The sequence below is a fragment of the Phalacrocorax carbo genome, chromosome 1, assembly GCF_963921805.1.
Source record: "Phalacrocorax carbo chromosome 1, bPhaCar2.1, whole genome shotgun sequence".
Taxonomy (NCBI): Eukaryota; Metazoa; Chordata; class Aves; order Suliformes; family Phalacrocoracidae; genus Phalacrocorax; species Phalacrocorax carbo.
In genome coordinates this window covers 216,444,565-216,461,768 of record NC_087513.1, presented here as the reverse complement: position 1 = coordinate 216,461,768, position 17,204 = coordinate 216,444,565, and the positions used below count along the sequence as shown (strand labels likewise).

Sequence of the window (17,204 nt, the reverse complement as noted above, 5' to 3'; positions counted from 1 at the left end):
CTTGGGGGAGGTGGTTTTCTCCCCCATTTGCCTGGACCCGGACTATTTTCTGCTTCTTTCTTGCCACAAAAGGAGTCATTTGTTTAATTTTACAAAATGTTACTGAAGCTGTTGGAACTGAAACTGCAGCCCACGTCTTCTTGATAAATGACTGTGTGTATTCCTGGAAGGAAGTTAAAACAGGGCTGTGTTATATTTGGTATCTCCCGAAGCACTGAGGCTACTCTGAGTACAGAATGTGCTCCGAGAGAGACTCATTTGCCACTGCAGAGCTTGATGTGATGAGATTTGTCAAGTCGTTGTTTCTGCTGGAATTCACTTAGGCTTCCCTGTCTCTCCTAAAGGCGTTTGCTTATATATTTTAGAGTTATGTCTTTGAACTGGGGCACCATAAAGGCAAGTCAAAAAGCCTAAAACCAGGATTAAATTCCAAGCAACGAATGTGCTTATTGTAAGGTGGAAACACAGAAGTGAAGCACCCGTACAACAGGTGGAAATATTACTGAGCCGTTTCCCTGAGCGCGTTCACGCTTTTGGTAGCAACGGCGTTGGGATGATCTGTATGTTTGGGCATCAGCAGGGTGGGTTTTCACTTCTCTCCGAGGGTGCCGTCTCAGATGGCATGGTGGTGGGTTCCTGCAGGAGGCAATTCTGGGAACTTCAGTAAAAATGAAGATTTATCTTTTTTTTTTTTCCCCCTGTTCATTTCTGGTTTTGTGCTGTTTCACTTGCTGGGCTTGAAGGGCCTCTGGGTGTAATGCTGCAGGGAAAGGTGGGATGGATCAGCACTCCTGAAGAAACACTCAGTTGTTTTACTGGATTCGACACTTTCTGCATCCTGTTTTCTCCCCTAGAGTGTTTTTTGAGTGAATGTAAACTAATACCGGATCAGTCGTTAAAATCAATGAAAAACTATTTAATATAAACATTTTGGTACCGGCTTGATTAAAATAAGCAACTGTTATAAGGAGCACCGGTCCTGGTTTGTGAACAGTGGTTTTTCTGTTCCTCTGTATAATGCATAAAGCATGTGGAGCTGTGTGAGAGCTTTTTTTGTACGCTGTACTTTGAGGTATTTCGTTTTCAGTTCTCTGAGCTTTTGTGTCAGCTGGGAAGGGAGGGTGTAGGAGTAATGTGTAAAACTTTGTTTGGCCTGATTAGTCTCAAATCCTGACAAATAGCTTGTTAGTGGGTATTTAAATGAAAGCTTGAACTTTGTTTTTCCCTTTTGAAAGCTGAGAAGATCCTAGTTCTGAGTTCATCCGCTCCTGATACCCTTTGTTTCTGGTTTCTACGCAACTCTTCAGCAGAGCGTAGGCAAAGCGTAGTTGACGTAGACTTTGTGCAAGACGCGCCATGTGAGTATTGCACCCAAAGTCATTGAGCTGTAGCGTGTAGCTGCAGAAACGTTTCGTGTCGTGATCTGAAGGTGCAAATGTTGAACTTCTGCTGTCTTTCTCCCTGTACCTATAGTGATGGAAGAAAGCGTCCTTGGTATTTTTAGGTGGAAGGCAATTTGAGATATTTATTTGTGAGGGAGGTGCGCTATATATGCATATCTCTTTGTTTAATGATAGTGGGTAGGAAGCATGAGTGGCAGGCCATTCGCATCTCGCTGTCTTTTTTGTGACTGTCGGTCTTGTAGGCAGCTCCTGTATTCCTTCCCTCTCCTCCTCTGATCCTGCATCTCCATCGCTCCTCCTTTTTTGACTGCATTTCTCACATGTCCCCATTCCTCCTTTTGCTCCGGTGGAGATAAAGACCACTCTTTTCTAGAAAAAGCCATGTTTTCTGTCCGACAGGTTTGCCCACGGAGCCTCACGGGTCTCTCTCTTTCTCTCTGTTGGTTGCTGCTGCAGAGCTGTGGAATGCTGTGAAGACTCACTGCCCTGCAGCCATAGGCAGACTCCTCTCCGGATTATCTCCATCCGAAGGAAGCTCGTATCCAAGAGGTATCAATTCACGTTTTACCTGTGCCCTCGAATTGTAGCGCTTGAGTTTAGATACTCCTTCAAACACCTTTTCCCCTGCTCCCTCCCTGGACAGAAAAGCTTTCGATGCCATAGAGATTGCAAGTGTTGATTAACAAGTGCTGGTGTTTGGTATGGGTTGGACCCTTGTTTATATTAGATGAGCTTTGGTACAGAATTGTGTTATGTTTTACACTAAGCAAGTAATTTCTGGGTCAAGAAATGCATAAGCTGAAACTCCAGCAACACTGTGTGTCTGAATCATTTTGTGTCAATTTATAAAGTTAATAAATCTAAGGTAGTCAGCAGACTGGAGTAGAGCACACAGTAGGTATGTGCTACTCCCATAAAGAAGTGTGAGCATTAGGCTTTTTAGTGTTTATTAGCCTTAATATCTTCTTAGTAAAGAATTTATTTTTGTTTTATATTAAAAAGAAGGCTGGGTCAAAATTAGTGGCTTGGCAAAGGCATGATTCCTGGTACAAATTTCAGTTGTTTGCCTGTAGACAAATTATTTTCTAATAGTTTATGTTGCAGCCTTTCAGAAAAGAAAGCTGGAAACATTTTTCTTTAAATATAAACTTTGCAGTGTAATATGGTCTGTAAATTGGTTGGGGCAGGTTCTATCTTAACTATTTATTTTTGTATATGGTGCCTGGCATCATGAGACCTGAACAGGTCGAGCCCTCTAGGCATTTATATATAAGAAAATAAAAAATGTTGTGATAGCGGTGTAACATAATATACAACTTGCTATTCAATACGAACACACCACTTCAGGAAATCCCTGTGCTGCACACGGTTGCGGGCTGGGAAGTACGCTGGGCAAATGTCACTGCGTGCCTGCCCTGTGCCTAGATTTTCCCCTAAGTATTCACACTTGGTTGTTGCTGCAGAGAAGGCACTGGGATAGCTGAAGTGTCAGTCTGACCCAGTCCAGCTGTTCTTGTGCAGGAGTATGGAAAAACAGGGTTGACTCATTTTCCCCCCCCCCCCCCCCTTTTATATGTTTTGCTGCTTGCTTAGTAACATGAACTTTAAATGTCAGCTGCCCGGATGCCCACTGAGTGCTCTGCTCCCATTCAAGTCAGATTTGCCAAAAACCAGATGCAGACAGACAGCAACAGTGCTCTCTGCTCTTGGATCTGCTGCACTGCACTGGGATTGAACATTTAGGCGTGCTGTTGCCCTTATCCTCCCATTATTTTAGCACGCAGAAGTGCTCCAGCCCTGCTTTGGGAAAAACCTGTCCTGATTAGGTGCCTGCTCTTTGGGTAGGGATAAAACCAGGCTGTTGTTCCTTCCTCATCCCACCCTCAGCAACTCCACCTGTCTTTGGTGGGATGGGAGAGAAAGTGCCAAGCATTTCAGAAAAGCTTTGCTTCGTCCTTGCTTGTGCCAACCTTGAAGCAACAACAACGGCCCCCTTTCCACCTCCCTCTTCCCCTTTTTGTTGTGTATCGTGCTAGAAAAAAGCATAAAGGAAAAAAAAAAAAGGGACTTTGCTGCTGCTCCTGTCCCCTTTTTCTGCGTACTGTCCCGCAGATTTCCACGTTGAAGCAACAGTAGGGGACACAGTTGGGGCTTTGCTGCTTTTTCTGGGCCTGAGAAACAGAGCTCCACGGCTGCAGAAGGAAGAGAAGCAAAGCCAAGGGTGTGCATTTGATGGGTTGTGAGGTAGGGAGAAAGCAGAGGTGGGGAGGATCTGGAAGACAAGATGTTTTTTCAAATGAGAATATGTTGTTAAGTGTTAGTTTTGCATGAGAAAGACGCCTTCTGGTCCAAGGGACTCCTGGTCTAATTCAGCTCCAGATTAAGTAAATTAAGTTTCAGCTTTGTGTGTGCTCAGTGTCTGAGCTCCCAACCTGGGTCCCTGGAGATCTCAAGAGTGGAACTGATGGAGCCTGGGGAGATCTGGCTGACTAGCTGCTGGTTGTCCTCTTCAAGCTGATCGGAATTGGTGTCCAGGCTGTGACTGCGCTGCTTGGGATCTCCACCAGCCACTTCAGACATTTACTTTTCGGGTGTCTTTATCTTGGGTTGAAACTCTCACTTTTAGACTCATGATGGTAAACAATGTTCAGAAATCAAAAGGCGGAAGAAATTGAGTTAAATTCTTGAATTGTGTGCGTGCCTGACCTCTTAACTTAGTTTACTTAGTTTAGGTTATTTCCTGCTCAGGAAGTACTCCACTCCCCCAAGTCCTAAGTGGAATTCCAGCAATTAAATAGTTAATCACCCTGTGTGTGTCTGTGTTTGTGTGTGTAAAATCCATGTGTATCTAAAAATACCTCTCTTACCTGTGTAATGGTCTGGTTTGATGTAAATACTTTTAAATGTGCTTTTACGTTAGGCTGTTTTTTATACAACGTGTGTGAGTGGAATTTGGCGTGCGGTTAACTGGGCCTGGACTTTATATATTTGCTCCATTCACCTCAATGTTTCTGAACTTATGTGGAAAATTTCTGATCTTTAGTCTCCTGACCGTTTATGCCAGTGTGGTGGGGTCCATTTTGTGGTCTTCATTGTGCTGGGAATGCACCGAATCCAGAAGTTAAAGTGAAGGGTACTTCTGTGCTGTTGGGGCCTGACTACCTCACTTTGATTTTCTTTGGTGCTACATGAGCAAATTCTTTGTTCACAGATCTTAAGTTTTCTTGAATTACCAGCTCTGTTTTGGAGAATAAATTTCCTTTCAGAGAACATATGATATGGAAGGTGATTTCTGTCAAGCCAAGTTATGTCTGTGTCCAGCTCAGGGCTCCTCAGCATGGGACAGACACGGGGCTGTTGGAGCGGGGCCAGAGGGGGCACAGAAATGCTCCGAGGGCTGGAGCCCCTCTGCTGCGAGGCCGGGCTGGGAGAGCTGGGGTTGTTCAGCCTGGGGAAGAGAAGGCTGCGGGGAGACCTTATTGCGGCCTTTCAATATGTAAAGGTGGCTTCTGAGAAGGACAGAGAGAGACACTTCACCAAGGCCTGCAGTGACAAGACAAGGGGCAACAGTTTTAAACTGAAGGAGGATAGGCTTAGACTGGACATAAGGAAGAGGTGTTTGATGCTGAGCGTGGTGAGATACTAGAAGAGGTTGCCCAGAGAAGTTGTGGATGCCCAGTCATTGGAATTTTTCAAGGTGAGGTTGGACAGGGCTGTGGGCAACCTGATCAAGTGCAAGATGTCCCTGCGCATGGCAGAGAGGTTGGACTAGGTGGTCTTTGAAGGTCCCTCTTCCAACCCAAACCATTCTGTGATTCTACGTAGGTCCCAGGATCCTATGAGACATCATGCAAGTATTTAAGAGTGAAAGGAGATCCCTGTCCCTTGTTCCGGGTGGAGCCTAATGATGGTGATACCAAGGACAGTGGTTCATGTTCCCTTTTTTCATTTGGGTCGTGTTTAGAGGAGGGAAATAGGTCATATTAGAACATTAACAGTGTTTTAAAATGTAACCTCTTATCTAGTCTGGACATGTTGTGGGTTTTTAGCATGTTTATTTCCATGTGCTCCATGACACAGCTGTGTCTGTGAACATGCTTCTGAGTTAGGAGCACGCTGCTCATCCACACGGCTTGGTGTGACTGTATCTACACTGCAGTAGTGTGTAAGCAGACGGAGCATAAACTGGGGCTCAGGAATGTTGCCTGGTGCTTCAGAGCTCTTTAATTTGGTGATATTTCAGTCTTAGATTCTAAGAGATGAACCTGGTAACTGGTGAGGGAATGGCTGAGACCCTTAACTTGAGGTTGCTGGTGTTCTGATTCAGATGGTGGTCTTGAGGGAAGAGGGTCTTGCTGTTGTCTGTGGGGTTTAAGGGTTTGGTTGTGAGGACGAGTCAGAGGACTGGTGTTTTCCACCATACCACATCACCGACTCCGTGCTGAGTGTGTGACATGCTTAGGAGTTTCCTAAGGATGCTCTTACAGTGAGCGGGATCAGCCGCCTCGAGAGCAGAACTCTCCAACGTGTTTCTTCTGCTCTTGTTGCTTTTGGTTTTGCCCAGCAACCTTATGCCATATATTGGAAGAAGCGGGAAAGTGGACAGTCTTGGTTCATAGTGGAGAGCGTAGGTACTCAAGAGGTGGGGGAGTCACCATCCTTGGAGATGTTAAAAAAATGTGTAGCCATGGCCCTTGGGGACATGGTTTAGGAGGCCTGGGGGTGTTGGGTTGCGGGTTGGCCTTGATGATCCGAGAGGTCTTTTCCAACCTTCATGATTCTGTGATTCTACTCTTCTTTCTCTTAAGCTGTATCTCCTTTGTCTTTACATACAATTGAAGAGTCATGGAGCAGCAAGGCTCCCTTAAATGTACCTCATCTGAGTCCCAAGTCCCACAAGGTGTTGGATTTTTGTTGGATTCCCTTTCTTCCCTCTCTCGCATGTCAGTCACAAATATTATAGCGTTTGGAAGGCTTTGGGATCTGTAATTACTTTGTCCATCCTTGCTTCATGGGAATTTTCACTTCCTGAGAAGATTTTTGTTCCTTTGTGAACATTACTACAATGCTGGATGTGTCAGCGAGAGGAAACCCCCTCCCTGATGTACCTAAATATGCTGTAATGTATCACATAGGGAACCTTCTTCCCTGCATGAGGTGATGAATTTATAAAGATTAATGACCCAGCATTTGATCCCAAGCAGCATTCATGCAAATGTTTCTCTTAGTCAGGTCTACTTCCTTAAAAAAAATCCTCTTTTAATGTTTTTGCCTCAGTATTTCGTGGCAGTCGCAGTCACTGGCTGATGACACGCACGTGAACTGCGACTGCGGGTCCCCAAGCTGGGCTGTGTCACTCCCCAAAGCCAGTGCAGCTCTCCAGATGGAACCGGCAGTGTCCTTTGCCTGTCTGGGGTGCGTGATGGATGCTGTGCCACAGGGATGCATTGTGATCGAGTGTCAGGATAGGAACATCAGCCTGAACATCCCACGATGATTAGTTTGGGGCGTAGAGGAATTATTTTATTGACAAAGCAGCTTCATGATTCTTTATGGCTCAATACTGCTGATAAACAGTAATTGTGAGGGGAGTGAGGAATCGTTAGGAAGATGACATTTCCCATAACAAGGAAAAAAAAATTAACTGTCAAAAACTGATTTAAAATAAAAAGAAGGTTTTAATAAGATTTATGGATATAAGCAGCAGAGAGGATCTCTGACACCAGACTTATCAAGATGCTCTGGACTGACTTTCTACTTTTGATCTACGCGTTTATGTGCATATTAAAGATGCAGTTAGAGTCTCTTTTCTTCCTCTGAGTCTAGGATGTGAGTTGTATTGAATCTTTTCTTAAAAAATCGTGTATGTATCTTGAAAGATTTGTGGCCTTGACATCTTTTTGGACTGAGGTTTACCACATGGGTATCTTTTTGTAGCCCTGCGATAGCTGCTTCTCTTAGAGGCCAGGCTGATGTCCAGCGGACTTGCAAAATGAAAGTCCCAACTGGCTGCTGCACAGAGAGCAGAATGGATTTCAGAAACAACAGAAAAATGGAGATCTGTGTTTCCTGATGAGGGGAAGAAACAAAACCCTAATGAGAGCTCTTCAAATGGTGCATCGAGACGAGTGCAGCATGCTACGGAGAAGCTGCTGAAGGGCCCAGCCGCATGGGCGATGGTAGGAGATCTACCTGAAGACCAATTTTTCTATTCCTGCTGAAGCAGTGCAATACCTTGCTCAGTTCTTGCAGCCTCTGTGGCTGAGCTGAGTTTATAGGGAAGCATCCAGTATGTTCCCTTCACCTTTCTGTAACGCCTTCCCGCAGTGTTCGCTCCACATTTCTGCTCTCACAAAAGCCGTGCTGGAAGCGGTGGCCTTTCTTTCAGATGTATAATTTACCACCTCTTCCCGGTGTGCCAGCCTTGTTTGTATTGATAAACGCATGTTCTCTGTGTACAGCCTGCAGATAATTCTGCTCGATGAGCACAATGCTGCTAAATATACCTGTTTCTGATGAAGTGCATTTGAATTTGTGCGTTTGGTTAATAAGCTACACCTTTCACAGATTCTTTTGTTAACTCATAAAAGCTGCGTGTTCTGATTTATAGTGCCAAAAGGGGTAAACTGACATTAAAAGCATTAATTAGTCTTGGTTGACTGCACAAAGAATAGAGTTGGTGTGAGTCAGCTTTTGATTTAGCCCTTTGTGGGCCTTTGATTTTTGCCTAAGCTTGTTAAAGGGTCTGTATCTCTGGCTTTTTCATGCTAGATTGTATAATTAGAGTTTAGCGTGAAATACTGTGATTGGGCTTGAAGAGCAAGAGCCTTGTACAATTATAAGCAATAAAGTTGTAAAGCAATTGCCAGAACTTTATGTATATTTTAATAGAGGAATGTTCTTTTTAACATGTGAATGTGATAACTTGGTATTGTTAGATTTACAGTAACGATATCCAGAGGATTTGTTGTAAGGTGTGGGTACCCTTGGTAAACCTCGGAAAGGATATGTTCTCAAGAGCCTTGGATTGGCCTGTTGTGCAGTACTGTGACAGCACGTGAACGTAATGGAAGTTTAGTAAACGGCACCACAGGTAGCACTGATGTTTTATCCTTTCCTCTACCCATTTCATAGACTCATAGCACAGGAGATTCACCATATCCAGTCGGCCATTAGACCCTCACAAAGCCATCACCTGACATTGTAACAATATGAAGGATAGATTTGGAGCTTAAATGTGATATTTTGATTGCCCTCAACCTCTAGGGAGTCTCTCCTCCTCCATGTAGCACCTATGGACAAAATTTCATAGAGTCACAGAATCATTAGGGTTGGAAAAGACCTCTCGGATCATCAAGGCCAACCCCCAACCCAACACCCCCAGGCCTCCTAAACCATGGCCCCAAGTCCCACGGCTACACGGTGGTTGAACCCCGCCAGGGACGGTGACTCCCCCACCTCTCTGGGCAGCCTGTGCCAGGGCCTGACCCCTCTGGCAGGGAAGGCATTTTCCCTCACATCCAACCTAAACCTCCCCTGACACAGCTTGAGGCCGGTTCCTCTCGTCCTGTCGCTGGTGACTTGGGAGCAGAGACCAGCCCCCCCCTCACTCCAGCCCCTCTCAGGCAGCTGCAGAGAGCGAGAAGGTCTCCCCTCAGCCCCCCCTTCTCCAGGCTAAACCCCCCCAGCTCCCCCAGCCGCCCCCCAGCACACTTGTGCTCCAGACCCTGCCCCAGCCCCGCTGCCCTTCTCTGGACACGCTCCAGCCCCTCCAGGCCCTTCTTGTCCCAAGGGGCCCAACCCTGAGCCCAGCATTTGAGGTGGGGCCTCCCCAGGGCCGAGCACAGGGGCATTTCATGCAGCCTAACAGGAAACAAACCCAGACCTTGCAGCATTGTCTGGGTTTTACACTTGGAATTCCTACATTGTAACATTTATGAGCATATTTCAGTGTATGGTAGTTTCCCGTAGGATCCAATTCTAGCCATCTACTCTCTGCACAAAAGTTTGAAAATTAATTGAAATGCATATCATAGGCTCAGGTTTTTTTTCTAAATAGACCTTCCATAATTATGCTTGACTGCCAAAAAAACAATACTGTAGGTATACTTTCAATAATTGTCTCTGGTTTGTTTTTGAATTAAGATTTCCCTCTGTCTGTATAAAGTTTTCTCCTGTCTTAGATGTTATCACATTAACTGCTCTATAAAATGAATGTTGGACTGGGTTTCCATCCAAACTTGTTAATGCTTGTGATTAAAGAGGCAATAGTTGCCCGGTGTGGTACCTTCAATACATTTCCTTTCTGCAATAGTGTGTGTTTAATATAACAGTTGGCCGTGCGCATGTGTGATGTTGCTAACAGTGACCCACTGTAGAAATGTTTTTTAAGCATGCAAATGAGTCCCTAGATGAGGGAGAATGGTGGAATACATCTAAAGGAGGCTGGAGTGAGGGGGGGGTTGGTCTCTGCTCCCAAGTCACCAGTGACAGGGCGAGAGGGAACGGCCTCAAGCTGCGTCAGGGGAGGTTTAGGTTGGGTGTGAGGGAAAATGCCTTCCCTGCCAGAGCGGTCAGGCCCTGGCACAGGCTGCCCAGAGAGGTGGGGGAGTCCCCGTCCCTGGCGGGGTTCAACCACCGTGTAGCCGTGGGACTTGGGGCCATGGTTTAGGAGGCCTGGGGGTGTTGGGTTGGGGGTTGGCCTTGATGATCCGAGAGGTCTTTTCCAACACTAATGATTCTACTATTCTATGAAGGTCCTCAGCTTAACAAAAAGCCGTCCGTCGTTTCTTGAATGTTTCATGTGTGTACAATGACATACTGATGTCTTCTATTGCAATTTGTATTTTAAAAGATGCTTGCGCTGTGAAGTTGTCTGCCTTCCTCTGTAGGCCAGGTCAAGGTTTGGCAGCTTTGAAAACATAATAGCGTATGCTTTTCCCTCCTCTCACCATTAATTTTGTCAGTAGAAACCCAATAGCAACTGGAGCCTGTGTCTGCAGGTAGATATTAATGATGGTTTTACTAGAGGGTGTCATGGCTCGCTGCTGGAGAGACTCTCCTGGCTTCTGCTGGGGTTAGGACACAGTGAGAGCTGTCACGTCTCCCCAGATACCCTCGTGCTTAGCTCCTAAACCTACGATGTACCGTTCAAAACGCATCCACGTGCTACCTTTGGCCCCATGGCTGAAAGCTGCCAGACTGTGGACTGGTGCGTGCCCACACTTTGCTGTAAAGGCACTGCCCTTTTCCAACCCTATGGAAAACTCCATTCTGTTTTAACTAACCAAATTTCGGTAAGAGAAGGTGGAAAAGGACCTCTGATTCTTGGCATTTCAGCAGAGTTGTAAGGCAACGCTAGGGTGGGTTTGGGGATTTTTTTTTTTTCATCTTCCTCTTGTTCAGTCGTTGCTTCAATCCATTGGAAATGGCAATGAAAACAGAGAGGCATTGCAAAGAGTTGTGATTATCATTCTGCCTGGTCCAATAAAGGGTTGGCATTAGAAAGAAACGTGTATTTGTTAAATGACAAATTAGGACTGATGAGGTTTTTTTTTGTTTGTTTGTTTGTTTTAATTGACAAGTTGCAATTTAAAAATCAGAGAGCTGTACGAATCATTAAATCGCAGAATATTTAACCAAGTGTCAAATTTTGGGTACCCAGCACTACATGGTGGGTCTCCAGGTTCTTTATGGGGATAATACGACAAAACAGCCGCTGCACGCGGGTCCCCAGAAGCTCTGCGTTGCCGTGTCCTCTGCAGCAGGACAATGGTTTGCACCTCTCAGTGAGGCCAATGATGAGAGCCGGTACTCAAACCTCTGCTTGTGCTTGAGTGGGAGTTGTGTGTTTGCTCAGAGACGGATGCAAAAGAAGCATTTCCAGAAGATTAAAAAGCGTGGCCTGCCCAAGTACGTACCTGTGTTAGCGCTGGCAAATGCACGTGCTGCTTCACCACCAAATTAGTCTCCGTTCCTGAAGGATTTTTGCAAGGATTTGCCTGCTGAATATCATCCTCTCGTTCATTATCATCATTGTTCCCTCTTGCTCGGGCTTTTTCTTTCATAATGTAAACAATTTCTAATGGTTCCTTCCTTCTCTGCTATCAAATAATGGCAAAAGAGAAAATTAGTAATATCTGAAGACTTATTTTTCATGAGGCAGGTTGAGTTTTATAATAAAAATGATTGCTCCTTGCCTGCTTGGTTAGACATTAATGATAATTTGTCATCTCTGCAATATTTGCTTTTCAGAAAGAGTTTAAAGCATATCCTTCTGCTTCAGATATTGAGTTTGCTCATGATTATTAGTGTAAGACAAGGCATGCGATATGCTATGGGGACCGGCCAGGAGAAATTTCCCCTTTCCTGGGAAGCTCGTAAATTAGAGTAGAAGATGGTGAATTAATGATTTGGGCTAATTTAGCTGAGTTTGGGGAAAGGCCAGTCTTTAACAGGGATGGGGGCCACAGGATAAATCAGAAGAGGGCTGTGCAGGCAGGGCAAGTGGAGGGCATGGGCAGAACAGCGAGGAGGTCCTGGCATTGAGTCTTGGCAGGAAGATGCTTTTATTTTCATGAGCCTTGTTAACATGGCTAACCTAATTTCTGCAAATGTATTGCAGAGCTAGGTGGTAGGGGAGGCAGAGCAATTCTGCAGGGAGTGTAGTCTTAGATTCATTTAGAATCAGGAGTTAGACTTAAAGCAAGAATTAGGATTTAACCATTTCTTTTCAAATCCTGATATCCTAGGGAAATCGGGCTTCACACTCTCCGTGCAAGCATTTCCATTCTGCAAACTTGGGAAGTCTGATAAGGGAAGGAGACGTCTCGGAGATGATTAAGTTCTTCTAGGTCTCGTGAAAATACTGCAAGTTAAAGGAAGAAGGCGTTTTGTAAGTGGGTAATGTGGCAACATGTATTCACACACAAAGTGCCAGAAAACCTTCAGTGATCTGATAAATGCCCTGTCATGGCAGAAGCTTTGTTTCAAGTTTCCGCTTGACCAAAGTCAATCGATGTGAGAAATAACTCCATGGGAAACGAGTGTTCAAGGAGCTCCTTGTTTTTAATTTTCTCTGGGTATTTTTTTTTTTTTGTGTCATTGAATCAGCTCATCATATATCTCAAGTTTTTTACTCTAGGAAAAAAGGTGAAAGAAATTTTGAGTGATGAGGTAAGATTATGAGAGTTAGGAGAGGGGTAGCTGCGTGTCATTTCAGAAGTGTTGCGTCTATTCGAAATACACCCTCCAAGAAACCTTAAAATAGATATTTAGTCTTTCATTTCCTCCAAAAACCCAAAGTGAGACCTGCTGCTTGGCAATTTGTCCAGTTTTCTTCAGGAAAAGGTAGTGGAAAGAGAATCTCCAGGATTTTGTTTAATGGGTTTTAATTAGACTGGTGAAGGGATTAGGGAGGACTAGAGGCAGGTTAGGAAGCTCTTGTAACAGGTCTTACACAACCAAGAGAGAGGAGAACTCTCTCTGCCTTGCTTTTGGTTTTGGTTGGGGTTTATTTACTTATTTATTTGAATTAAAACAATTTGAAAAATTTTAGTAGCACTTATACCCTAGAAGAAATCCTATCCATGCGTTTGAATGGCTAAATACGGAAAATGAGACATTGGGAATCCAACTGTGGGCCTCGGGAGCTGTCGGTGGTTGTGGAGGACTTTGGAGTATTGAACTGTAAATGTCCTCTCCATATTCAGGGAAATGGAAACTGCCTCTAAACTGCATTTTTAGCAAAACTTGGTCCCTAACGGCAACACGGACAGACCTAAATGACAAATATCTTTAGCGGCATGGAGATATTTAAGAGCTGGTTCTTCCCTCACTTATCTGTCAGTTTGTTTAGGCTCCCAAGTTTGTTTCTCCTGCAGCAGTTGATAACATCGTTAGCGCTTGAAGCAGGGTAAAGAATGCGGCGCCTTGATCCGGTGCAGTCGCTGTTGATACTCCTGCCTGGAGAAGCAGCAAAATGCTTCAGGCCCGAGCTCAGGTTCTGACAGGTTAAAACATTTCTATTTCCTTGAAAGAACTGTTTGCCTTTCTGTCTTCCCCAACGCATCTGGGTCCTTGGGGCAGTGAGTTGCCGGACAGATTTTTGGGTAAGAATGAAAGCCTTGGAGCTTCTGTTTTGTTTTTCTCTCTCAGCCAGCACATCCTTAGAAACAAGTCCAGCGTGTTGGGACCACCGGTGCGCAGGGCATCGTACCGTGTGCCCGTACAGCCAGGAGAGCGTGAGCCCATCACCTCGTTGCAGCCGCAGCCTGAGGATGGTTATTCACAGCTACCACAAATGTTTCCGTCTTTGACTTGCCGTCATTTGTTTTCCTTCCCCACTTGAAGGAAGTGGTTCTTTCCAGTATGAGAAACATTATATTGACTCATCTACTTCGTTTGCTGAAGTAGCACTTTGAAGTGAATCTTTTGAAGTTTCTTATATGATCTGGGATTCGATTAGACCACCTTTACCCAGCAGCCTCATAGCAGGGATTTTATTTGGGAGAATCTTGCTAGCTATTTCAGCTCCAGCAAGTATTAGCAGCCCTTCCTTCAATTTTAAGGCTATTGCCTGCTCAGATAGTGCAGTACTTGAGGGAGAGGAATCATACCGATGCCTAATAAAAACAAGTTCAAGCTACAGTGGAATTGATTCAGATAAAGGAGGAGAGGGCCTCTTTCTTGAAAACTTTATATAATAAAGTCCACTCTGTCCTTCTTCCAGAGATCTGTGCTTAGATTGCTGTTTTCAAGTAGAGATGTTGAATAACCTAATAATGCCAGGTATACAAAATATTCAGCTGGTTTTTTTAGAATATATATCTTTTTTAATGTAAGGGGAAGGAAGGAAGGAAGGGGAAGGCACCTTTTAATTCTGCCGGTTTTGATCCTAACTCGCACGGTTTTCAACATTCACTTTTAATACTTGACTAGTGCTTGAGCATGCAGACGTTATGGGGTCATCCGTGGTATCAGCAGAATCTCGCTGGTCAGCTTTTTGAAGCATGTCTCTAGCGTTAAGACTCAAACTGGAAAGGTAATCCGCTCTGGAGCTTTGACCTACTCTCAAAATTACTTTCTTCTGCTCTTTTGAGCCTTTGGGTTCTATTCCGGTGTGTTTTTTCCCCTTCATCAAGACAGCTGGCTTAACTGCTGTGACTGCTAGGCAGAAATCTTACTGTCCTGTCTTACAGACCTCCTTCTCTTCAGTTCCTTCATAATAAAGTAGTTTCTGGAACAGGGTCAGGCCTTTAGCCCAAAGTGTCTTCTAGCTTTCATATCAAACGAGGACCAGCACAGCCAGCTTTCTGCCCTAATCCCTCTTCCCAAAGACAAAGACATAGGCACTGTGTAGATATCGCTGTTCGAAAGATTTTATTTGCTTTTTCCCGTGTGTTATTTCAAGGCGAGGGTTCCGTCTTTCTCCTTTTCATCCCACGTAACAACCCCCAAAGCCTCCCAATCTACCTTTGCTCCATGGGCGAACTCCCACGTACAATTTGGGACAGAAGTGTATGGTTTGGGAGTAGGTTGTCTGCGCCCCTTTGGAGCAGAGTCAATGAAACAAGATGTGGCCAGTTCTGGCTGGTGGTCCTTGTGGTGGATGGGCCAAGAGTTTGTAATTTAAAATATCTTTTTTTTCATAGCAAATGCTGTATTCGGTCACAAAACGCGTATACAACAGCCGCCAGCTGTTCTTAACCTTTTATACTTCTTTTATGGCTCACTTCATGCAACAGCCTTTCCTTGGTTCCATGTTGTACATCCTTTCAGTGGGGGTGTGGATCCTTACAAGCTACAGATTTTGAGCAGGAAAAGCTAACAACTTAGCTGGTTTCCTGGTCCTTTGAAATTTTCCTTCTACTGATGGCAGGTTTTGACCTTTTTTTTTTTCTTTGGAAGTGTTCTGCTGCGAAGTTTAGCTGATGAGAGATCATTAGGATCCTAGTTATCCTTGGATGTAGTCTACTTCTGTAATGAAGAGCAGGTCAGGTACAAAAGTGTTGGGAAGACTGAAGGCAAATTGGTAGAGGAGCACAAGCTGCCTTAAGAATGTTGTCACAAATTCTTTTGCCCAATGTTCTCCCCCATTTTGGAGACAGGTTCCTTACACATATTTATTTTCCATTTTTTTTATATTGAAGTGTGGAAACAGTGGTCTCCACTTCCACCAAAGCAGCCAATGCATTCTCTTGCAGATGTGAAAGGCTTTTCCCAGTTTGTCAGCCTCCCTGAGGCAGCACGTGTTGGATCCATGAAGGTGCCGGCCGTACTCATCCCCACACCGAGCCCCATGGCTGGCGTGAATCTGTGAATAAGGGAGATGCTGCTCTGAGAGGAAGAAATGTCAATAGGTGAATTAGAAGTTTAAGGGCTGCAGTTAGATGTAGCGAAAATGTAAATGGGAGAAAACCAAACAAACTTGAGGCCATCTTGGCACCGCAGCGCATGCCTTTTGCTGTCTGTCAGTCTTTCTGGGTGTCACAGCTGGGGAAAAGGAGACACATTGTTTTGTGTCTTGTATACAGCTGAGTTGAGAAGGCCCTGGGGGTGCTGTTGGACAGCAAGCTGACCCTGAGCCAGCACCGGGCCCTTGGGGCCAAGGGGGCCAGCGGTGCCCTGGGGGGCATGGAAAGGCGTGTGGCCAGCAGGGCGAGGGAGGTTCTCCTCCCCCTCTGCTCTGCCCCAGTGAGGCCACACCTGCAGGGCTGCGGCCAGTTCTGGGCCCCCCAGTTCAAGAAGGGCAGGGAGCTGCTGGAGCAAGGCCAGCGCAGAGCTGCCAAGGGGATCAGGGGCTGGAGCATCTCCCTGGTGAGGAAAGGCTGAGAGACCTGGGCTTGTTCAGCCTGGAGAAGAGAAGGCTGAGGGGGGTCTCATCAGTGCTTATCAATATCTGAAGGGTGGGTGTCAGGAGGATGGGGCCGGGCTCTTTTCAGCGGTGCCCAACGCCAGGCCAAGGGGCCACGGGCACAAGCTGGAACACGGGAAGCTCCACCTGAACATGAGGAGAAACCCCTTTGCTGTGGGGGTGCCAGAGCAGGGGCACAGGCTGCCCAGAGAGGCTGTGGGGTCCCTTCCCTGGAGACATTCACCCCCCGCCTGGACGCGGCCCTGTGCCCCTGCTCTGGGGGTGCCTGCTCCAGCAGGGGTGGGACGGGGTGAGCTCCAGAGGGCCCTTCCAGCCCCACCAGCCTGGGAGTCTGTGAGCATATAATTTCTAGTTAAAAATAAAACACAGCTTAACTTCAAGACTGCAAGTTCAAAAAGCATAATGGGGCTGTACATCACTAACCGCACTTCCATTTTGTTCTATATACACGTGAGGCCTTATCAGAAATATTTCTGTCCAGGTTTTTCTCTCTCTAGAAATAGCATTCGTTTTGTGAAAGGTGTCTTAGACTGAGGGTGAGGGCAATTTGGGGGGATTTAATTTCTTACATACTCAGCCACCTAAAAGTGAAGCACCTAGTTCCTCGTCTAGGCTCCTCTCATAGTTCGTGGGGACACATAGACATCTGCAGCAAATGGTCCTCCCACCTGCTGTAGACAGTTGTGTTAAAATAGGGTGAATTTGCCTTTGAAGTTTCTTCGAGTTGGTGATGGAGGACATCTGAACCACTAACATAGCTTAGACACCAAAAATTCAAATGGAGATGGTTAGGGAAGACAAGCGGTACCCTGCCAGTCTTGCCTGCATTGGTGGCCACTAGTGGATCTACACATGTGCTTATGTAAGATATTTGATTAAAATTAGTCTTTATGAGAACCTAAACCAAGTATTGTAGATCAAATGAT

The 17,204-nt window shown here is 45.4% G+C and overlaps 1 protein-coding gene across 8 annotated transcripts in view; it reads left to right on the top strand.

Annotated features, from left to right (window-relative positions):
* FAM168A (family with sequence similarity 168 member A) overlaps positions 1 to 17,204 on the top strand; it is a 228,197-nt gene that overhangs the window by 57,233 nt on the left and 153,760 nt on the right. For 4 of the 8 annotated variants that reach the window (XM_064441558.1, XM_064441560.1, XM_064441562.1 and 1 more), the window contains exon 2: positions 1,860 to 1,952. The exons of 3 other annotated variants lie outside the window; for them this stretch is intronic. The gene's annotated coding sequence lies outside the window, so the exon portion shown is untranslated. Of the gene's footprint in view, positions 1 to 1,802; positions 1,953 to 17,204 lie in introns of all 8 variants that reach the window. One more of the 8 variants, XM_064441559.1, reaches the window with a different exon arrangement.